The sequence below is a fragment of the Bufo bufo genome, chromosome 7 (genome assembly GCF_905171765.1).
Source record: "Bufo bufo chromosome 7, aBufBuf1.1, whole genome shotgun sequence".
In the NCBI taxonomy this organism is placed as follows: Eukaryota; Metazoa; Chordata; class Amphibia; order Anura; family Bufonidae; genus Bufo; species Bufo bufo.
Genome location: NC_053395.1, coordinates 226385746 through 226410714, shown reverse-complemented (window position 1 = coordinate 226410714; position 24969 = coordinate 226385746).

Here is a 24969-nt window from a genome sequence, read left to right as displayed (position 1 = left end):
TTTTCAGGACCTCTGCAATTCGACTGGGCATGCTCTCAATCAACTTCTGGGCCAATTCCTGACTGATACAACCCATTCTTTCATAATCACTTCTTGGAGTTTGTCAGAATTCTGGGTTTTTGTTTGTCCACCCGCCTCTTGAGGATTGACCACAAGTTCTCAATGGGATTAAGATCTGGGGAGTTTCCAGGCCATGGACCCAAAATGTCAACGTTTTGGTCCCCGAGCCACTTAGTTATCACTTTTGCCTTATGGCACGGTGCTCCATCGTGCTGGAAAATGCATTGTTCTTCACCAAACTGTTGTTGGATTGTTGGAAGAAGTTGCTGTTGGAGGGTGTTTTGGTGCCATTCTTTATTCATGGCTGTGTTTTTTGGCAAAATTGTGAGTGAGCCCACTACCTTGGATGAGAAGTAACCCCACACATGAATGGTCTCAGGATGCTTTACTGTTGGCATGACACAGGACTGATGGTAGCGCTCACCTTTTCTTCTCCGGACAAGCCTTTTTCCAGATGCCCCAAACAATCCGAAAGAGGCTTCATCGGAGAATATGACTTTGCCCCAGTCCTCAGCAGTCCATTCACCATACTTTCTGCAGAAGATCAATCTGTCCCTGATGGTTTTTTGGAGAGAAGTGGCTTCTTTGCTGCCCTTGTTGACACCAGGCCATCTTCCAAAAGTCTTGGCCTCACTGTGCGTGCAGATGCGCTCAAACCTGCCTGCTGCCATTCCTGAGCAAGCTCTGGACTGGTGGCACTCCGATCCCGCAGCTGAATCCTCTTTAGGAGACCATCCTGGCGCTTGCTGGACTTTCTTGGACGCCCTGAAGCCTTCTTAACAAGAATTGAACCTCTTTCCTTGAAGTTCTTGATGATCCTATAAATTGTTGATTGAGGTGCAATCTTAGTAGCCACAATATCCTTGCCTGTGAAGCCATTTTTATGCAACGCAATGATGGCTGCACGCGTTTCTTTGCAGGTCACCATGGTTAACAATGGAAGAACAATGATTTCAAGCATCACCCTCCTTTTAACATGTCAAGTCTGCCATTTTAACCCAATCAGCCTGACATAATGATCTCCAGCCTTGTGCTCGTCAACATTCTCACCTGAGTTAACAAGACGATTACTGAAATGATCTCAGCAGGTCCTTTAATGACAGCAATGAAATGCAGTGGAAAGTTTTTTTTGGGATTAAGTTAATTTTCATGGCAAAGAAGGACTATGCAATTCATCTGATCACTCTTCATAACATTCTGGAGTATATGCAAATTGCTATTGTAAAAACTTAAGCAGCAACTTTTCCAATTTCCAATATTTATGTAATTCTCAAAACTTTTGGCCACGACTGTAGTATTACATATGGGTATATGTTATAAAAAAAACACACATAAGTGGTATTTAATTTTTTGTTTACTAGAATGTATTATAAACAAATAGATTTAAGATGACGGTGATGTATTTAACTGGTATTATGATGTTATTATATCATGACAATAGGACACAAATAATTATGGATTAATTATAAATATTGTATCATCGCATTGGTTTTAATACCTCATAATATATTTGCACTTAGCACTTTATATTCATTATGCTATATTTAAAATAATGGTGTATATGTTTTATATATTTTGTAGGATTGATTGTGCTTTATTGCGCATGGCACTTCTTCTCTTCTGTGCAATGTGGGTGATCGGAGTGCCGGCGACGCCTTGAGATGGTGTGTGTGCGGCTTCACCTTTGCCCGCTCTGCACAGATTTGAGGAGGGTCATGTTCATAATGAAAAGATTGATAATAATAGTTTATGTGTTTCACACGTTGTTCACACTTTGTAAATACTAGATTGATGTCATATTTTATGTATTAACACTATTGGTGCTCATAAATATTCAATCGATGTTATCTATCATATGATAGGCTATAGCTAGATAATAGACTCCCATATAGACTTAGGGCATTCACCTTCTGACTCTGGTGCGCATCGCGGTTCAGAGGTGGCGGACTTGCGCCGTTCCGTCGACAGTGTTCCTTGTGATGTCAGACGTAGAGCTGCCCTTGCTGGGATCGCGTAGACGGAGGGGCGGAAGTCCTGGATTAGCCATACCAATGAATTATCGCGATGCGCCGAGAACTGAGAAGATACTATGTACTTGATCATTGTGTTGATAAATATTTAGAGGAAGTCCACCCTTGTACGCACAAGCTACATTGATCCAGTTGAATAGTATAATTATTCTGTGTTGTTTTCACAGAGTGTTGATTGATCGCAGTGATGAATCTGGGAGCCAGAGAAGTGGTATGGCTCACTAAAGTTAATGACATTTTTAAGGTGGAAACTAATAAAGTTTTTTAATGAAGCTACAGTACAAATAAAGGAACAGATGAAAACATATAAAAATCTCTGTCATAAAAAAATGAAAATTTGGTGGAATAAAGTGTCTTTAGAAAATTATAGAGATAAAGGTATTATACCGAGAGGTCTGAGAATACAAACATTTCCTAGCTTTGGTCTGGAAGATGAAGAATTATGTGAAAAGTGGGAAAAGGTGATTAATAGGTGCTCCCTAGAGATGATTGACCTAATTATGGAAGCAAATAGTAGGAAATTATTGAAAATTCTGAGAAAGAATTGGAAATTCTACAAAAACAAATAGATGACAGCCTAGAAAGTGGTCGAAAAGTAAACTTTGAAGAAGAAATGGGAAAGGCTTTTACGATATGGGAAAAATTAATTATAGATCAGAAAACTAAAAAATTCCAAAGAGATGTGGGCGATTATAACAACAAAAAAGTGTATAAATGGCAGAGAAAATCAGATGAAAATCAATCAAGGATAAGAACATCCTCATTCGCTTCTACAAGTTCAGAAATGTCCGAACCAAATGGAGACAACATCCAAGGACAAATACAAAGATTCACTAGGGGCACAAAAAAACTGGCTCAATAAAAATCAAGGAGGGAAACGAAAAATGGATGACAAAATGGAAAATAGGAGTAAAAAGGGGAAAGATGAGACACCACAGGTAGTCAACTTATCATCAATATTACTAACGAAAGATCAGATAAATGTATTAAATAAAGGGTTACGTTTTTCACCTGCCAATAACTTTGATCTCTTTACAGTAACAAAGGACTTGCATTTATTTGCAAGAAAATTACTTTTAAAAAAATTACATAGAGGAAATTAGAGCATTAAAAATTCTAGAAGACCTAGCGAATGAAGAAGAAGAGCAGATAAAGGTGAGTGTAATCCCTAAAGAGTTAAATAAAAAATCTACTAATTTTCCCCCATTTCAATTATGTCCTGCAATTGAGATTTTTGTCAAATTGGTAAGTGAGGAACTGATGGAATTATGGGATCAAAGAAGGAAAAAAGAAGACAATCTGAGTAAAAAGGAAAAAGAAGCGCTATATACTTTGAGAAATATGAAAGGAGTTTTGATCAAACAGGCTGATAAAGGGGGCAACGTGGTGATCTGGCCAGAAGAAATGTATATACGACAAGCCTATAAAATATTGAAAGACAAAAAATGCTATCGGAAATGAGATTCTAACCCTCTATTTATGGTATATTTCAGAAAAAACGAAGTGATATTCTTGATAAGGCTGAAGAAGATTGTATTATTCCAAATAAAATAAGAACCCTATTGATGACATCCTTTCCGAGAATTCCAACCTTCTATATGACTCCGAAAGTTCATAAGAACACAAAAGATCCTCCAGGTAGGGCCATCATAGCAGGCAATGGCGAACTATGTGAAAAAATTGGTCAGTTTATAGACCACCATCTGAAATCCCTTGTAAACATATTGCCATCATTTATACAGGATACTACAGCGGCATTGAGTAGATTGACAAATATGCAAGTTGACGAAAACATGATTTTAGTAACAGCAGATGTAGAGGCCCTATATTCTAACATCAAACATGAAGATGGATTGAAAGAAGTTGCAGAATTTTTGAAAGGTAATGATATGGAGGTGGGATTCAATGAACTGATTCTAGTCTTGCTGGAATTTATATTAGATCATAATTTCTTTCTATTCAAAGATGAAATCTTTTTGCAAACCCAAGGTGTGGCGATGGGGGCCACTTGTGCCCCATCGTACGCAAATTTATTTTTGGGAGCCTGGGAAAGAAGAATATTCATGGATGAACAAACACCTAACATCAATAAAGTGCACAATTGGATGCGCTTTATTGATGATACAGGAAGAACTGAAAAGTTTCATCCAAGACCTAAATAATAATGACCAGAATATTTTCTTGACATTTCAGGTAGGAAAGGAAGTCACTTTTCTAGACCTAAAAAAATTCACATAGGAGAAAATGGCAGATTGGAAACGTGAATGCCTTATTGCATGCAGAATCATCACATTTGAAAACCACAATTGATGGGATACCTACCGGACAATTTGCTAGAATAAAGAGGATCTGTTCTAATGAAGGTAAATATAAAGAACAGAGAAAAAATATGACGGAAAGATTCAAATCCAGGGGCTATAGCAATAGACAAATCAAAAAAGGAATAGCAAGAATTGGGAAGAAAACCCGAGAACAACTGCTATGCCCAAATGTAACTAGAATTAAGGAAACATCATATAATACAAGATTTTTTTACAGAATATAACAATCAATGGTGGCAAATTAAAGGAATTTTACAGAAGCACTGGAATGTCTTACAAACAGACACGACGTTGAAAAAATGTATTTCTGAGAAACCTTTGGTGACAGCAAAAAGAGCAAAAAAATTTCAAAGATTTACTAGTACATAGTCATTATGTACAGAAAATAGAGGGAAGAGAAGAGGAACGACTTAAAGGGTCCTTCCCATGTGGGACATGTAAAGCCTGTAAAAACATGGTAAGATCTAAAGAGTTCAAAGGATTGAATCATGATAAAAGATATGTAATTAGAGAATATATCTCATGTTCTTCAAAAGGGGTAATCTATCATGCACAATGCCTATGTAATAAAATCTATATTGGTCTTACGACTAGAGAACTGAGGAAGCGGGTTAGAGAACATATACGAGATATAGAAAAGAGTAAGGAAGAAGAAGACCTAAATAATCTGAAAACAATACCCCGACACTTCAAATTATTCCACCAAAGTAATGGAGACCTACTTAAATTTACAGGTATAGCCCAAATACATATGGGCATGCGAGGAGGTGACCTTAGTAAGAGGCTGGCACAAATAGAAAGTAAATGGATTTTCCGACTTGGCACCAAGAGGACTAAACGAGACCTTGGGATTTAGTTCCTTTTCGTAAAAATACTGTAGGAGGTTTCTAAAAGTTTTTATGTAATTATGAATATGTTTTAACATTTGTCTTTTTTGATTAATTGCAGAACTTACCTGTGATGGGGTCTGCTGTAGGTTGATGGAAGAGCCTGAAGTCTAAAGAATAAGAAAATAAATAAAGAATTAATTAAGGAGGGAAGGGGGGGGGGGAGGAGAAAAAAACCATAATGCTCTAGACATTTTAGGTTGATGGGTGGCATAGATATGATTCGATGATAATGTGGAGACAAGCATCTATGGTGAATATTGTAGTATTACACTTGGGTATATGTTATAAAAAAAACACACATAAGTGGTATTTAGTTTTTTGTTTACTAGAATGTATTATAAACAAATGGATTTAAGATGACGGTGATGTATTTAACTGGTATTATGATGTTATTATATCATGACAATAGGACACAAATAATTATGGATTAATTATAAATATTGTATCATCACATTGGTTTTAATACCTCATAATATATTTGCACTTAGCACTTTGTATTCATTATGCTATATTTAAAATAATGGTGTAGATGTTTTATATATTTTGTAGGATTGACTGTGCTTTATTGCGCATGGCACTTCTTCTCTTCTGTGCAATGTGGGTGATCGGAGTGCCGGCGACGCCTTGAGATGGTGTGTGTGCGGCTTCACCTTTGCCCGCGCGGCACAGATTTGAGGAGGGTCATGTTCATAATGAAAAGATTGATGATAATAGTTTATGTGTTTCACACGTTGTTCACACTTTGTAAATACTAGATTGATGTCATATTTTATGTATTAACGCTATTGGTGCTCATAAATATTCGATCGATGTTATCTATCATATGTCTCTGATGCGTTTGAATATCATATCATTTCTATGCTATTTATGTATAAAGGAAAAAACTATGATAGGCTATAGCTAGATAATAGACTCCCATATAGACTTAGGGCATTCACCTTCTGACTCTGGTGCGCATCGCGGTTCAGAGGTGGGCGGACTTGCGCCGTTCCGTCATCAGTGTTCCTTGGGATGTCAGACGTAGAGCTGCCCTTGCTGGGATCGCGTAGACGGAGGGGCGGAAGTCCTGGATTAGCCATACCAATGAATTATCGCGATGCGCCGAGAACTGAGCAGATACTATGTAGATCACGTGAACGTTAGGAAAACAGTCATTGGCTGTAAGGACAGTTAAAAAGACCTCCAATGAAATATTGTAGCCACTTCTCCTGAAGAAGCGAACGCGAAACGCGCGTAGAGGGGCACGCCAGCTAGCGACCGCGAATCCTGACTGACTCACTCCTGGGTAACCAGGTAAGAAAGGATAAGATCATGCAACCACATTCTTAGGATATGTGTCCAGATACATGTTAATATTGATTAGTATGAACCGGCTTACGATTTTTCACGTACAGTATGTATTGTATTATGTGACTCCCGGTTGCATGTGACCACATGACTCGCACCACATTTGGTTGCTAGGACAGTCTGAGAGGATATAGATATATACCCACATTTTTACGTATTTCAGATGGTAGTCCATGATTTATATCATATTGTGGTGTTTCAGGATATATGCGAGCTGTCACTTGTTTCCACGTGTCTGTATATATGTATGTATGTTTTTAATGTGATAATAATAAACTTTGATATTTTGGGTATTTTGGTACTTGATCATTGTGTTGATAAAAAAATATATATATACAATTTCTTATGTAAATTCATCAGAAATCTGGGGCTTTGTGATTTGCATTCTGCATTGCCTGCATTACTCACATGTGGGTGGGGCAGAGGGGCCCATACTAAGATTGGCCATGGGGCCCTAAGAGATCTGTGTACGCCCCTGATCTGGGGTTTGCATTTGCTCAGGGTATCTGGTCTGGGTTCTGTATGCATTTGGGGCAGCAATCATTGGAGTCATCTGCTCTTCTTGTGATTCTAGTGCCTTTGGTGGGGGTCATGCTCTGTATCGATGTGCGGCATTTAGTAAAAGTCTAGCGTTTTCCTGTTCAGGCGCCTACATCTCTCTGCTGCCCCCTTCTGGCCTGTCGTGCACGTCCCACAATGCAATATATGAACATTCTATCTAACAGTAAATGATACATCTATACAATTGTACTGAGCTGAGTTACTAAATCCTCCGTCTTTTCATTCTCAATGATCTTACGTTGCATTTCACAGCCTGAAATCAGTGAGGCCCCATGAAGGATCCGCTGTATCCGCTAATACGGCGCAGCGCACTGTATTGTCCAAAGCGGGATCTTGTCTGTGTTATAACAATTACCGTTTATTCCAGCAAAGATCAAACACCAATTTATTGGCCGTCATCCGCTACTTGTCCGTGAGGTCAAGAGCCCGGGTCACATGATGCAGCGACTTTTACTGCCGAAATTGAATTAAATGCAATAATTGAAGCCTCTCTCGGTGATCGGATTTATCGCACACATTGTAAACTCCTGGATTAACGCGTCAATGAGACGGGCGAGAGGCACACACGGCCTGCAGCGCTATTTACATTCCACAGATAAATTACAGGTAGCCGGCGTGACGGGGGAGGGGCTGCGTCACCAGGGGGTCTACAGCGCGACAGCCGATCGTTACTCTAAAGAGCAGGAATGGAGCGTCCTTCAGACATAGAAGAAACCCATAGCCATATATACATAGATGGCTGAGGCGTTTATTAAGACGGTGTTTTACTCCACCCCCGCCGCCGCCATGAGATGTGCCTCTGTTATAAAGACTAGCAACTCTCTTAATAATTGTGACACTTCTGTGCGCACAACGGGAAATTACGCCAGCAGAGGAGCCGCTGTAATCTACCCCAGTTTTCTGGCGTATATTATAATAAACGTGGGGTCGGTCACTCGGCCGCGCACCGCTCACTCCACACCCACTTTATGGAAAAGTAGCAAAAGCCTTCAAGGAGTGCAAACCAGACTTTACGCCAGCTTTCTGGCATACGAGGGATAATAAAAGGGGAAAATATTCAAAATTTTTTAAACCAGTGCCTGAATTTAGTATAACCACTGGATTATTCTACAAAATCTATCTGTATAGCGCCACCTGCTGGTTGTTCTTTCCTTTTTTTCTGCATTCACCCATGATCAGTTCTATCCTTAAACTGCCGCCAGCCATATCTACTGTTAGAAGCTGTGACAGTCACAGGGAAAGAACTGCAGCAGAAAGGTCATGACCACTGAGAAAGCACACGCCGCTGAGCTGTCATAGGGAGAGGGCTGCAGCAGAAAGGACATGCCCCTGAGCTGTGATAGGGAGAGGGCTGCAGCAGAAAAGACAGGCCTCTGAGCTGTGATAGGGAGAGGGCTGCAGCAGAAAGGACAGGCACTTGAGCTGTGATAGGGAGAGGGCTGCAGCAGAAAGGACATGCCCCTGAGCTGTAATAGGGAGAGGGATGCAGCAGAAAAGACAGGCCTCTGAGCTGTGATAGGGAGAGGGCTGCAGCAGAAAGGACATGCCCCTGAGCTGTGATAGGGAGAGGGCTGCAGAATAAAGGACATGCCCCCTGAGCTGTGATAGGGAGAGGGCTGCAGTAGAAAGGATGCACCCACTGAGCTGTAAGAGGTAGAAAGCTGCAACAGAAAGGATATGCCCCCCGAGGTGCCAGCTTGAAAGCAATGAATGGGGTGAGTCTGGATCCACTTGAGGTGCCTACAATGTCAGATTTTTATTTTTTTACTTTCTCCCCATGTTTGCTTGGATTTCCTCCCACACTCCAAAGTCATACTGGTAGGGATTTAGATTATGAGCTCCACTGCGGAATACATTGGCGCCGTGCGTCAGTAAATTATTTCTCTCTCTATTATATTATCTGTCTCCTATCTGTCCGTCTGTGAAGGGAAGACTGAGTTCTGGGAGACCGGCTGCCGAGGATCCTTATGAAATGAATTAGTGCAGAATATTGGACATAAAGATGCAATGTCGCTAGAGGTGAAGATTCATTGCACCGCATCTCCCTGCAGTAGGGTTCGGAATTCCCGCCATCCAAGAGCATTTTGTCCGGGCCCTCTGTGGCCCCATGATTCCTGTGCTATCACTGATCCCTGGTGCTGGGCCCCTGCTCCCCGCCGGCCCCTGCAGGCCTCACAGATATCTGCACGTTGCAGCAGACGTCTCCTTTGTCGTATCCTCTGCAATAAGCTGAATTCTTTCTGATTATCGGGATATTATTTATTGCAGGACGCGGCCGTATTACGATCACCGGTGCATTAAAGCAATAATTCAGAGAATGACTCCATCCATTCTGCCTAATAGATCTTCTTTATATGATGAGTAAAAACAAAACGCTAAAAAAAAAAAAAAAATCAAAGCTGCACGCCGGCGCCATCTATTCGTCTTCCAGTCGGAGAATTGATCATGTGTAAAGTTATTTAGATGGCAAAACTAATGCCTCCATTTCCGAGCCGTATTTGTCTTCTACAGAGCAATTTGGCTCTTACAGAATTGCCAGGTTTGTGTTGGGAGAGCGGCATTCATCTGACGCGGGGGAGGCTCCATCACAAACTGTTCACGGGGAGAATATTTAGTTCCAATCAATGAGAGGAATGGAAGGCGACAGAAACATTTCATTTCCAGTCCACGGAAACGTATTCTCCTGTTTAGACGCAAACACAACTCTCAGGGCTGCCGGTAATGAGATACAAATGGGGAAAGGAGATGGAAGCTCCAGCTGCATTCATTTCTGAGACCAGATCTTCAGCGGAGGGAAAGCATAGAAATGAACCTCAGGGGAGAACGGCATTAATATTTCAGGTTCCCGCTATCAGTCCACGTGTAATTGCTTGGAGTAGAGATGCAGCAGAGCTGAGTTTGCAACCCCAATGGTTGTCACTTGTGGGCCATTCCTGCACCGCTGCCCCATCCCCGGCTGCTTCCAGTCACCAGAAGTAGTTTGGTCCTATGACTGCTGCGTGTGGCAGGCGCAGCACTATCAAGTGCCTTTTGCGCTGTGGCATTAGAAGAATTCTGATATCTCTGACTCTTAGTCTAACCAGACTGTCTATTACTCTGTAATTCCTCTAGCGCCGTTCTATGGAAACAGTAGGTTTAAAGAACACACCAAATGCTTGAAATAACTTCTTTATTAACTTCAACTTTTCTTCATATAACAAGGCCGCCTCCGCAGCAGATAGTCCATGTACAAAACACGTGTTGAAAAGATATCACAAAATGGCGGTATGCATAAGATGGTGGTTCAACTGTTCAATCTTGTCTTTTAACATAAAATGGTGGATATATTTCTCTCTTGAGTATTTGTACTCTCACTTTAAGTTATTTAAGCTCTTTATGATCTCTCTGAGAGGTATATCTGAGGTCTAACTAATAGTTCACTTGCTGAATTTGGTCGCAATTTGCAGCATGAAGTTAGCAGTAACTATTTGCAGATTGGTTGAGTATGATCTGGTATGGTTCTATGCAATCTGGATTGCAATATGGAATTTTAATTTGGATTGTGAACTTTGTAGTTTGCAATTGATGGAACTGTAAGTTCAGTATACAGTTCTAATCACTATATTAACAGTAGGAACATTATATAACTGTTTTAAATACCTATTTTGGCCTCTTGCTTCCATAAAACACAGCTCTTAGTGGACTCAATGTCTGTTCAGCTTCTCTCCTCTGGTGTAATGATTCTAGCAGCTCCTGCTAGGGGGATTTCCCACACAGGCTGTGTCTGAGGCTGCCTGTGATTGGTCAAGACTCCTGCTGTGTGTGAGGCTGGCTGTGATTGGTCAAGACTCCTGCTGTGTGTGAGGCTGGCTGTGATTGGTCAAGACTCCTGCCCAGCAGCAACAGTTTAACTCTATGCTTTCTCTTGTTTCTGCTGTGTCATTGAGCTTACCTTACATTATATAATGAATCTTAAAGACATATAATCTTTTCTGCTTCTGTGAACACAATATATATAACAGTTATATGACATCCAAACATGAAGTCACTGCAAATAACTCTGCTTTTGTCTTTAACACACAAACATAGGAACTGTATTAATGTTATTAACAGGTCTAGCTGTATAACTATATTAGCAACCTAGGACAGGTCTTAGCTGCCAGCTACACTGCTTAATAGAATGACTAGTGTTGAGCGAATCAAAGCCCACTTCCGAATTTCGATTCACCGCGAATACGAATTTCCTCATGCTTTGTGGTAGTAAACTGATTTAACCTGAAATAGTGTAAAAAAATAAATAAAAAAGATCATACGTACCTCATCGATTTTCTCTTGACAGGCCAGCTGCCGCCATCTTGCTTGAAAAGCTCGCACTAAATCCCGTGCGCTATGTCATATGATATCACTACAGGCCATGCGAGATTTTGTGCCAGATCTACAAGCAAGATGGCGGCGGCCGGCCCGTCACGAGCAAATGGATTATTAGGTAAGTATGATTTTTTGGTTTTTATTTTACATCATGTTATGTACATCAGATGCCTCAATCATGTATGAACGCGGCATCTGAGGGGCACAATGAAGGGGGTGGCACAATCGTAGCTCCCACTACTTAGAAAGAAATTTGCTTTGTGACGAAGTAATAAATAATTTTTTGTAAAATTTGTCGAAGCAACGAATGGAATGACACATAATTGCTAGTGATGTGACTGCTGATACCAGTGATTGACCGCAGCGGTCACGGGCCCGGACCGTAGGCGGCAAGAAAAGACCAGCTGCATGGGAACAGCATGTGGACGTAATTTTTTTTGAATGGCCACAGGTTATGACCATTGGGTTTATGGGCTCCGAGGCCAGACGACCCCTTTGATATATACAGAGGTGAGCGAATCTTCTAGCCTGTGATGGCTAGCCTCCGGGAAACTCCAGCTGTGATAAAACTACAACTGCCAAGAGATACACTTGCTTGGTTGTTCTCAGATCTCCGTAGAAATGAATGGAGCATGCTGGGAGTCGTAGTTTCACCACAGCTGGAGTGCCGGAGGTTAGCCATCGCTGTTTCTAGGCTACATCCACTCGGCAGATACTCTCCATTTCTAGTAGCAGTGGAAACAAATCTCATCCATGCATTGTGAAAACTCCCTGCAATGGAAGCCGCACATCACTTTGTATGAGCCTCGCATTACATGGCGCCACAAATGGATTTGCTGACTTCCTATGTGGCAGAACAGCCTGTGCCCACCAGGGGCGGACTGGGAATTTAAAGTGGCTCTGGAAAAAATATTAAAAGTGGCCCTGTTTTGTAGTTGGCTCCAAATTAATAGAAGGGAGGGCCAGCAGTACCATATTGCGGCACATTATACCGCCCCAACAGAGCCAAATACTACAGTCTATCACAAAATACTGCCAGCCGCACAAAACACATCCCCAAAAACTTCCACTGGCCGGCCGTGAGGGGGGCCTAGGCGGTCCCCTGGGCATCGGCCCACCAGGAAATTTCCCTGTAGGGTCCATGGCCAATCCGCCCCTGGTGCCCACTGCCCCGACCCAAGGGCCTACTGCACAGCCAGTTCTTCAGCTCTTGTCCTTACTGAACTTCAGACTTCAGCTCTTGTCCTTACTGAACTGCAACCATCTAGAAGCTAAACACCTGGACAGACCTAATGCCTCTCACATCTGAGGGTTTGTTGCAATTGTTTCCAGTCTAGAGAATCCTTATCAGCAGTGCACATCTCTCTCCTGTCCTGATAAGGGCTCATTCAGACGGCCGTATGTTGATTTCCGCTTCTAATCCGCAATTTTGCAGATTAGATGCGGACCACTTGAATGTGCTGTCCGCATCTTTTCTTCCGTTCCACGGCCTCGCAAAACAAATAATACATGTCCTATACTTGTCAGTGAAAATCAGGACGTGGCCCCATTGAAGTCTACGGGTCCGCAAAAATGCAGAATGCAATCCATTTTTTTGTGGACATGCTGAACTGCCTGCAAAAAAACGGATCCACATTTTTGCGGACAGCAAAAAACATATGGGTCTGAATGAGCCGCCCTAATTCTGAAACAATGTATCAGTACAGGCAAAATGGTTAGTTTCTGGATGTTCTGGCAGACAATGCCGGGAATCGTCTGGACAAAAACTGTATCCGGCCGATCCACTGCATTGTGTGCTGGAACGTGGGCGGATCTCCGCCCGACCCCGTTATACTTAAAGGGCCGGCGGGCATTGCATTGGCATCCGGCAGTGCTGGATCCAGTGAATTCCGGCAGGCCATTCTCTGCAGATGTGTAACTAGCTTAACAATAAAAGGTTGCAGAAAAACTTCTTATGCAAAGACTACAGCACTGTCTAATTAGAAGCTCTGACTGCTGCTCCCTTGTGATTTACACTGCAGCTCTTCTTCTTCAGATTGGCTGCTATATATAAGCACACACCCAGCCATGATTCATCACATGGAGAGATGATTTCTGTTGCTCTGCGGTATATGTCACTGTGTTACCTTCAGTCTGTTATACCACTTATCAGCCACTCAAGCGTCTTGCGTGTTGTTATGGGATGCGCGGCGCCATTGTCCTTCAGGTAATGGATATATCAGTGATGAGCGCCGTGCATGAGCCCATTCATCTCCATTACCCAGATGTTCACATGTAACATCAGATTTAATTCCAATTACTTCACATTGTAAAATGTCCATCTTTTCTAATTTATAAAAAGAAGAAAAATTACCTGGAAGACACAATAGAAAAGGTCTTTTCCCCTAAAATAAAAGGTCTCTGTAGGAAAAAAAATTAGAATAATTCAACTTTCCTATCACCATCCAGTAAATAGGAGGGGAGGGGGGTAACTTAAAACTGGAGTACCCCTTTACATTTCTATCCCTGAGCTGGATCCCTGTAATGGAAACCCCACTGGTAGCCATCGAGCATTGCCGCTAGATCAGTGGTCTGCACTGCTGCGTTGCGGCTCTGGGGTCCTGGGTTTGAATCTGACCGAGTACAATGGAGTTGATTTGTTCTCCCTGTGTTTTCATGGATTCCTCCCACAGTCTCCAAGCAGAGAGGTTAATCTAGAATTTAGATTGTCAGGGGTCAGTGCAGGAATATGAACGTGCCATATAAAGGAGAATTAATAAAACACAACTAGGAAACAGATGAAGATTGGTCTTGACAATGAAGAAGACTTAAAGGGGTCGTCCAGGATTTTACAATTGATGGCCTATCCTCTTTATCTGATTTGCGGGGGTCCGACCCCCCTCACCCCTGCTGATCAGCTGGCACCAGAACTACTCTGTAGTGGTAGCTGGTCACCATTCACTTTAATAGGGCAGCGCTGCAGTAACCAGCTCCGTCCATTACAGAATGGCACTGGAGCTGATTGGTGGGGGTGTCAGTTGTCGGACCCCTGCCAATCAGATAGTGAGTATAGGTCATCGCTTGTAAAATTCTGAACAACCCCTTTAAGGGTACTTTCACACTAACGGCAGGACGGATCCGACAGGCTGTTCACCCTGTCGGATCCATCCTGCCGCTATTTCGCTGTGCCGCAGGACCGCCGCTCCGTCCCCATTGACTATAATGGGGACGGGGGTGGAGCTCCAGCGCATCACGGCAGTGCGCGGTGAGAGGCCACCGGACTAAAAAGTCGGACATGCAGTACTTTTAGTCCGGCGGCCTCTCGCTGTGCGCTGCCGTGCTGCTCCGGAGCTCCGCCCACATCCCCATTATAGTCAATGGGGACGGAGCAGCGGTCCGACGGCACGGCGAAATAGCGGCAGGACAGATCCGACAGGGTGAACAGCCTGTCAGATCCGTCCTGCCGCTAGTGTGAAAGTAACCTAAGGATTCCGCTTTTCCTCCTTTTTACTGTGGATTTCACTAAATTGCAATTCAAAGAAACATTTAGAATTTTATGTATCAATTCTGAAGGTTCTAAAACCCTTTCAGTGCTGGATACTTTTTTCTTTCTCCCTTGCGGCCTCATCCTTCGCATAATCGCGCAATATCCTGTGGGAGTCTATTACGCCTAGCAGAGTGTCATTTGCACTTGTCAGCAGCCCCCGTGTTCACTTCATGGCGCCATTTTTCACCCGCGCGTGCATCTGCAAGACAAAACACGCAGACAGGCGTGAATCTGTTGGCTTTCGGCGTATCGTTCTAATACGGTGACTTGTAAATACATCAAAACTTGCCTATTCCTCCTTCTTTTCTGCCATTTAGGAGCCTAGAGAGAGCGGAAGTAATCACCGCGGTTGTTAGATGCAATGAGGCTTGCGAATCGCGGAGCGCGTCCCCTTATAACGACACCTTCCTTTGATGAATTTCGCGCTGTAATCTCTTTAATTAAAAATGGTCCCGAGTCTACTGCAATTTTCTCCCGAAGAGTGAGCAGGATAAAGATGGATCTGGTGTTATTGTACCCGAGGAAGAATGTTTGCTTGTCATACGGCATAAAGCAATCAGCATCGTGTCTTCCCCTAGGCCCGGGAGGGAGCCGCGGCGGCCATTTTGGAATCATTTTTATTCATGTATTGGCGGCGTTCCGCTCAGAAATTATTTTTGTTCTTCCTGTGACCGCCCAATTATACGTAAATGAGCCTTTTTACTTGTCAGGTAAAGGAGACGTGATCTGCGGGATTGCGGTTCTGGCGTTCCGTTTTTTGACGCGTTGATGTGACTCGATTTCTAAAGGAAAAATACATTATGTAAATTGGAGCATTCGCTTTTCATTCCCTGCTGCAAATATGTGCTGCGCAGTGATGGCTTTTCATGTCACCGCCTCAGTGCTGTGTGCAGATGTAGCAGAGCTAAATGCGTCATTTAAAGTGCATTTTCAGAGATTTCAACAAAACCGCTCCGGGTGAAGAATGAAAATGGAGACAATCGCTGCTCACAAGTCTCCAGGTCCCATGTTTGTTTTTTTCCCATTTATGACCTTGGTCACGGGTCCGTTGATTTCTATTAAAGCTCAAGCCGGAGGAGAAGTTCGCTGCTTCTTCCCTCGAGGATTTCATCATTGCACGGCTCTTCCCATCATTACAAGTATTGGAAATTGTCAAGAGCAAACCTATATTTTGCAGCCTAATCGGCTATCAATGAGGGTGGAGGTCCCTGATACCAGATCACGTGTCACCCTATAGGTGACATAACTAAGCACAGAGAGAGATTACAGTCTAAGGTAGATCCTATCAGTGGCTCAGGATGCAACTATGTCCATCCCCTATGCTTTATACTGCAGCTCTGCTCTATTAGGGAAACATCCAATAAGCAAAAAAAAAAAAAAAAAACATGCTACTGAGCTTCCAGTCTAGAGACACTAGGCACTGTATGATAGCTCCAGTGTTCCTAAATCTCCCTCAATGCTCAGTTCCCTCCAATCACGATTCAATTCAAATTATTTTTGGATGTTTAGGACAAACCAAGCATAAGGTGAACGTTTTAAGTCCTAACACCATCATCAGACCATTGGATAACCCTAATGTCACACCACTTTTGGAGTAAGTAACAGTGCTATACAGTAGACTTGACACTGTAGTCTTCTGCTCCTCAGGGGTGGGGCCTCCATAAGGGGAGGGGCCTTTATTTCTAAAGAATCAAACCCTTTGCTCAGATCAGATCACGTCTCTGTTTTAGATTGATGTTGGTTTGACTAGAGAGGCTTGGTATAGATCGCATGGGGACTCGGTGTCTGAATAGATAGAAATTTCTGAAATATCCCTCCGAATATTTCACGCTCGCTCAGTTCAGAATGCTTACCCAGGTGCGATCTCATCTAAATCAGCCGTGAGGGGGTTAAGGACGAGGTCACTGGCATGGAGCTACGCTAGCTTGGCTGCTAAATCATCCGTGAAATGACCTTTCCTTTCTGAAATGCTTCCCAGGTGATGGATGTAATGATTTTTACGCTTCTTGGGTGTTGACAGGATCGGCCCTAATCTTGTGGACAGAGGCGACCTCCGGAGGCTTCCGGATACATGATTGATGCTCTGGGCACCTGTGTATTGAAATGCAGCTTTCACATGAAATTCTGGGTTTGATGATTCCCACGTGACCCCCTGTGACATGACGATGAACAGGTGTCATCCCGATAACGATGGCTGATTATGTGTGTCCACCCCATTGATTATCATTTTCTTTCCGTGTCTGTTCCGTTTTTGTTTTTTTTGTGGACCGTAAGCGGAACCATTCATTTCAATGGGTCCGCAAAAAAAAGGAAGTTACTTTGTGTGCATTGCGTTTCCGTATGTCCGAAATAGAACATGTCCTGTTATTGTCCGCATACGGACAAGGATAGGACTGTTCTATCAGGGGCCAGCTGTTCAGTTCTGCAAAATACGGAATGCGCACGGATGTCATCCGTATTTTTTGAGGATACGTTTTTTGCGGGCCGCAAAATACATACGGTTGTGTGCATGAAGCCTTATACCTGCTGATAATGATCATGCTGGCCCTTTAAAGCTCAAGGCAAACCAATCCATCACCATCCAGTGGTTCATCTGGGTTCACAGCCGGCAAGTATCATGGGGACTGATAAAGGATTCTCCAGGTGTCTGGAAATACAGCTTGTTTTATTATGTATATTCAAAACTTCTGCATGCTGTCACTGAATGGAAAAATGTTTGTTTGCATCCAGATGCTGAAAACTCAGCTAGACTCTGTTTAATCTGCAAGTTTCTCAATGCAGAGAGAGGAAACAGCAGCTGCCATACCCCGCTCTGCCCCCGTACCCCTCTGATCCCTTCAGACTCCTCTGTCCCTTCCAGACACCTGTATCTCCTCCAGACACCTCTGTCTTCTTCTCCCCACACTCCTCTGATCCCTCCAGGCCCCTCCACCCCTTCTAGACTCTTATGTTTCCTCCAGACTCCTCTGATCCCTTCAGACTCTTCTAAATCCTCCATTACCCGGTGTCTCCTCCAGGCACCTCTGTCTTCTCCGCACTCCTCTGATCCCTCCAGACTCCTCTGATCCCTCCAGACTCCTCTGATCCCTCCATTACCCAGTGTCCCTTCCAGGCACCTCTGTCTTCTCCACACTCCTCTGATCCTTCCAGACACTTCTGTCCTCTCCAGACTGCTCTGATCCTTCCAGACACTTCTGTCCTCTCCGGACTTCTCTGTCCTCTCCACACTCCTCTGTCCTCTCCAGACTTCTCTGATCCTTCCAGACAGTTCTGTCCTCTCCAGACATCTCTGTCCTCTCCACACTCCTCTGTCCTCTCCAGACTTCTCTGATCCTTCCAGACACTTCTGTCCTCTCCGGACTTCTCTGTCCTCTCCACACTCCTCTGTCTTCTCCACACTCCTCTGATCCTTCCAGACACTTCTGTCCTCTCCAGACTTCCCTGTCCTCTCCAGACTTCTCTGATCCTTCCAGACACTTCTGTCTTCTCCGGACTTCTCTGTCCTCTCCACACTCCTCTGTCCTCTCCAGACTTCTCTGATCCTTCCAGACTCCTCTGATCCTTCCAGACACTTCTGTCCTCTCCAGACTTCTCTGTCCTCTCCACACTCCTCTGTCCTCTCCAGACTTCTCTGATCCTCCCAGACAGTTCTGTCCTCTCCGGACTCCTCTGATCCCTCCAGACACCTCTGTCCCCTCCAGATCCCTCTGTCTCCTCTATTGTCCTCTGTCCTCTCCAGATGTCTCTGACCTCTCCAGACACTATTGTCTCCCTTAAGAACAAAAGGATAGGGATTTTGATATGCAACAGCCTGATTCTTCTTTCCTCTGCCGTCATAATTATGAGTTTTGTGTCATATAATTTATTCATTTTACCAATACAATTGATTTTTCTGTCCCCCTCCCTCCCCAATTACTGCATCATTCTTCTTTATAGGAGCAGCCTGTTCATCCTGGGATTCCTGGTGCATGACTATGGTGCAGCAGAGAAAGACAGGGAAATGTAATTTTCCATATCAATTCAGGTTTATATTCCAGCAGAAGGTCTGATGAGCACCCTTAGCGCCCTGGCAATTGTGGCCATTGATGGTTCGGGGGTTGGACCAGTGCCTGGTGGTGCAACAACAACCGCACATCTGAAGCTTGACAAGTACATCACAGCAGATTTTTATGATAGATCTACACCCCCTAATGCCTTGTATGATATTACCTGCCCTGGACTCTCATGAGCTTCTGCTAGAATTATTAATAAGTGCAGACATTTTTCATGCGAAGATCCTGAGATCATTATCTGCCAGCAGCATATATATCACATACATCTTCAGAGCTTCAGACGAGGCTCTGCCGGTGTCATATCTCTACATATTGCGTCCTTAGCATGTCTTTATCTCCAGCTATCGGCAATCTATTCACCATATTAAATCTATCCATCTTTATGGAGTCGCCCTGGTGGTCACGTTTAATAAACAGCTCGTTTATGGTCAGATTTACGGAGCGTTTGTACATCTCTGGGGCAATCTGCTGGGAGAAAATAGCCAGCAATATATTTCAGTTTAGCGTAAGGGTGGTGGAGTCATGCTGGAAATATTAACCTCTAGCTCTGCTCTATTTTTTTTTCTGCCACCCAGAGCAATATATATGGAGGAGACCTGCTGGCCGGATTAAGCGATACAGAATCCAATATCTGCGAGTTACGGAATAATTGGATCTCCCTTTGGAGACAGCGGAGGAATTGGAATGGATAAATGGCAGATATGTAATTTATACAATGTGATGAACTAAGCATTAACGACGCCTGGCGCAATTACTCTGAGCCGTATTTATGGAGTTCTATTAAGGAGGCGCCGATCTCCTGTTGTTTCCTAATAAATAAAAACGAGAAGCCGCGCTCCAGATGGTCATAAAGCTGAATAATATCCAAAGTCTAGATGCCATCCGAAGATGAATTATTCAGGAATATGAGCCGGGTGCTTGGTGAGAAACCGGACTCTCCAGAGGGAATTCAAAATTTCCTAAAAGAAGTTTCCAAGATGATATCTGGACCTTGTGTATGGAAACTTGAGGAACGGAATCCCGAACTGACTGGTGGTTGTATGAAGAAGCATAATGGAGCTTCTTCTGCTGGTACTGTATATGCACTCTGTACCAGTTTTCTAAAAATGTTGTACCAGGCCAAGTTGGAAGTGATGCAGAAGCATGTAATGTTCCTTAGATGATCTTGGGACAGAGGTAGAAGTGGGAACGATGGGTGAAGCCACTTCTTGAGGTGATGACCTTATGGATTCACAGTAGCCTGAACTAAGAGGGCACTACATGAGAGAATCTGGTTTCCAGGTAATACATTTGTGAAAAACAGGATGTGGACAAAGTGACAATCCTGTGTATTGTATGTGTCTCAGGCAGAAGGAGTGTGTGGTGCAGGGCACCAAAGAGCAGCCACTCCAGAGCGGAGGACTCTGCCTACAGGTGGCATCACCCTAAATCAGTCAGGTCAATAAAACAGGCCACAGAGACCGCAGGAAGAGGCCAGTCTGTATGAGAAGCAGCAAAGCTACCTATGACACAGAGAAGTTTAGCAAAAAGCAGGAGGCACCCAGTGTATCGACAAAATGAATACTGGACATCAGAGACTGTGTTATAATGCTTGAGTGCAGAGATGTCATTAGATAAGATTGAAGGGTTTTTCCGAGTCACATTACTTACTACATAGGGGTAAAATGATTTGCCAAGACGCTGCTTGCAGTCACCACTAATAGGAGCTCAGGAGCTATCTGTATACTGGGTTATTATGAAGGACAGTGTATGAGCTCCCCCTGGTGGTGGTTGTAGGCTTTTAAACTTTCAACATTTCCTATAAAGATATGCTAAGAATTTCATTATAAAGTCACTGTGAACTGATAAGTGAAATTCCCGGCAAAAAGACTTATCAAGATGTTTTTTATTGGGTTTTTGTAAAGTTGTTCTTACATATTAAATCAGTGTACATTTCCATAAATCAGAACATTTTGTCATATTTAATAGTAACAATTCTGATGAACCAATAAAACAAAAGGTAACTGCAACAGAATAAAACATAACTAAATACTCTCAGCGTTGTGACGGTTTAAATGAAATTTACTTGTTGGAGATGGTCGAGGAAGAAGAGGATGGCCACACCTGCCATGTGGACCCAAATCCAGGGTAAGTATGGTTCCTATAAGCAATCATTTTTTCATAAGCACAAGAGGTTTTTACCAAGTCTACGACTTCTTGGAGTTTTGGAATAGTTGGGGTTTTCCAGTATCTCGTTAAGACTAATTTAGTGGGCAAAAGAATGTGAGCTATAACTATACAGAGATTGAGAGGGTAATCTACGATGTTGAGAAAAAGCAAGGTCTGTGGAGGGATATATATATCTACCTGTAATGACGAAGAGGAGATCAAAACTGTCCTCCATACACTTTGGTTCAATGGGCAGGAACAGAGAATGTGGAACAAAGTTCCTCTCCCTCCACACCCCCGCCAACATAAGCGGGAAGTACCTGGGTAAATGTCTCATAGTGTGATACGCAAATAAATGTCCTAGATATAAACGAGAGAGAAGAAGCCCAGCTAGAGTTTGGGAATTCTTTACCTAATTCTTTTTCCCATGCAATGAATGGTGTAGACTTAACAAAATCTTGTTTGGATCCTAGGATGGAATATACCGGTCTTAACCCTTTCATTGAAGGTCTCTTGGTGTTCCAGATATCAAAAATCTCCTTACATGCCAAGACATTGAAAGGGTTCTTAGCGTGGAGGAGATGTCGAATTCTAAGGTATTTTTAGAATTCTGTATTGGGAATATTATATTGCTCATGTAGAGAGGAAAACAGTTTAAGTTGAGAGGACTCAAATTGTTGAGATACTGAGGAGAGGCCTTTTGTGATCCAAGTTTTAGATCCAGGTCTAATATGAGGATACTTAAAGTCTCCAATGGGGCTTGTGGTTGGAGGGAAAATTGGGATTTGGGGGCTTTGGAGTGGAAAGTCTTCCATAATTGAATTGAGGTAGAGAGAAAACTGGGTAGGGTTTTAAAAGAAAATGATGAGTCAAGAGCGGCAATAAGTTAGGCCTTTAGGTTATGCCCAGGAGATACAGTGGTCTTGTAGGTTCCCTTCCCACCATTCTTTTAGGAAACTTAAATGTGTAGCGAGATAGTAGTCGAATATATTGGGGAGGCCCAAGCCGCCTGCCCTTCTATGTTTGTTTAGCAATCTATGGGCTATGCAAGGGCGTCTAGGAGTCCATATAAAGGTATGAAGCAGTTTGTTAATGCCGGAGAAAAAGGATTTGGGCAGTAAGATAGGGATTGTTCTAAACATCTGGAATGTTCCTATACGTCCTACCCAGGAAATCTCTTGTTTGCTGTATTGGCTCAGGTCTTTTTCCACCTCTTCTAATAGAGGAAGGTAATTAAGTCTATAAAGGGCCAGGCTCATTTCACTTTGAGGACCAGGCCATTTTTTGCAAATCTGACCAGTGTCACTTTATGTGGTGATAACTTTAAAATGCTTTGACTTATCCAGGCCATTCTGAGATTGTTTTTTCGTCACATATTGTACTTCAGGACACTGGTAAAATGGAGTCCAAAAAATTCATTTTTATTTTTAAAAAAATACCAAATTTGCCAAATTTTTTAAAAAAATTTGCAAATTTCCAAGTTTCAATTTCTCAACTTCTATAATACATAGTAATACTTACAAAAATAGTTATTACCTTACATTCCCCATATGTCTACTTCATGTTTGGATCCTTTTGGGAATGAAATTTTATTTTTTGGGGATGTTACAAGGCTTAGAAGTTTAGAAGCAAATCTTGAAATTTTTCATAAATTTTCAAAAACCCACTTTTTAAAGGACCAGTTCAGGTCTGAAGTCACTGTGTGAGGCTTACATAATAGAAACCACCCAAAAATGACACCATTCTAGAAACTACACCCCTTAAGGTATTCAAAACTGATTTTACAAACTTTGTTAACCCTTTAGGTGTTCCACAAGAATTAATGGAATAAATGGAATTTTTTGGCAGATTTTCCATTTTAATAATTTTTTTCCAGTTACAAAGCAAGGGTTAACAGCCAAACAAAACTCAATATTTATGGCTCTGATTCTGTAGTTTACAGAAACACCCCATATGTGGTCGTAAACCACTGTACGGGCACACGGCAGGGTGCAGAAGGAAAGTAATGCCATACGGTTTTTGGAAGGCAGATTTTGCTGGACTGGTTTTGGTTTTGACACCATGTCCCATTTGAAGCCCCCCTGATGCACCCCTAGAGTAGAAACTCCATAAAAGTGACCCCATTTTAGAAACTACGGGATAGGGTGGCAGTTTTGTTGGTACTAGTTTAGGGTAACAAGAAATAGCGGTTTTGGTACCGTTTTTATTTTTTGTTATTTACAAATATAAACCAGGTTGTCATGGACGCGGCGATACCTAATATGTATACTTTTTTTTTATTTATGTAAGTTTTACACAATGATTTCATTTTTGAAACAAAAAAAAATCATGTTTTAGTGTTTCCATAGTCTGAGAGACATAGTTTTTTCAGTTTTTGGGCGATTATCTTGGGTAGGGTATGATTTTTGAGGGATGAGATGACGGTTTTATTGGCTTGCTATTACACTTTTTGTGATGTAAGGTGACAAAAATGGCTTTTTTTACACCGTTTTTATTTTAATTTTTTTACGGTATTCACCTGAGGGGTTAGGTCATGTGATATTTTTATAGAGCCAGTTATTACGGACGCGGAGATACCTAATATGTATACTTTTTTTTATTTATGTAAGTTTTACACAATAACAGCTTTTTTAAAACAAAAAAAATGATGTTTTAGTGTCTCCATATTTTGAGCCATAGTTTTTTTTATTTTTTTGGCGATTGTCTCAGGTAGGGGCTAATTTTTTGCAGGATGAGGTGACGGTTAGATTGGTACTATTTTGGTGGCAAACGCCTTTTTGATCGCTTGCTGTTGTACTTTTTGTTGTACTTTTTGTGATGTAAGGTGACAAAAAAATGGTTTATTTAGCACATTTTTTTTTTTTTTACAGTGTTCATCTGAGGGGTTAGGTCATGTGAAATGTTTATAGAGCCGGTCGATACGGACACGGCGATACCTAATATGTCAACTTTTTTTCCCCCCCTATTTTTTACCAATTTTTTTTAACTTTATTTGGGGACGTTTTTGTTTATTTTTACTTGAAACTTTAAATTTTTTGGGGGGGGGAAACTTTATTTTTTTAACTTTTATTTTACTTTATTTTTTGTCCCACTTTGGGACTTCAACTTTTAGGGGTCTGATCCCCTTTACAATGCATTCCAATACTTCTGTATTGGAATGCATTGGCTGTATGAGTAATACTGTGTGTATTACTGATACAGCTTCCTGCCTGTGAGATCCAGGGGGCTGGATCTCACAGGCTTGTCACCGGAAGGCAGCGCTGATGCCAAAGGAAGGCATCGCGCTGCCTTCCATGCCATCGGGTCCACCCTACAGCCGCATGGGGACCCAAAGGCACCGGTACGTCATGTGTCCTTAAGTAAGAGGTTAACCTTGCTGGTAACCTTCGTGCCTAAATATTGGACATTCTCTTTTTGCCAGTCCAAATGAAGTCTTGCTTGTAAATTCAGCAGTGAACAGGGCTGTATGTTAATAGACAAGGCTTGCGATTTTTACTCATTCACTTTGTAAAGGAAGAAGTCGCCGAATTGGCAGATTATCTGCATTACTGCGGGCATAGATAGAATAGGAGAGCTCAGAGTAAGTATAGTGATAGTCTATGTTCTCTGTTTCCAATTTTAATGCCTTTAACTTGGTCTGAGAGGCGAATGGCTTGAGCAAGGGGTTCAATTGACAGAATGAAGATA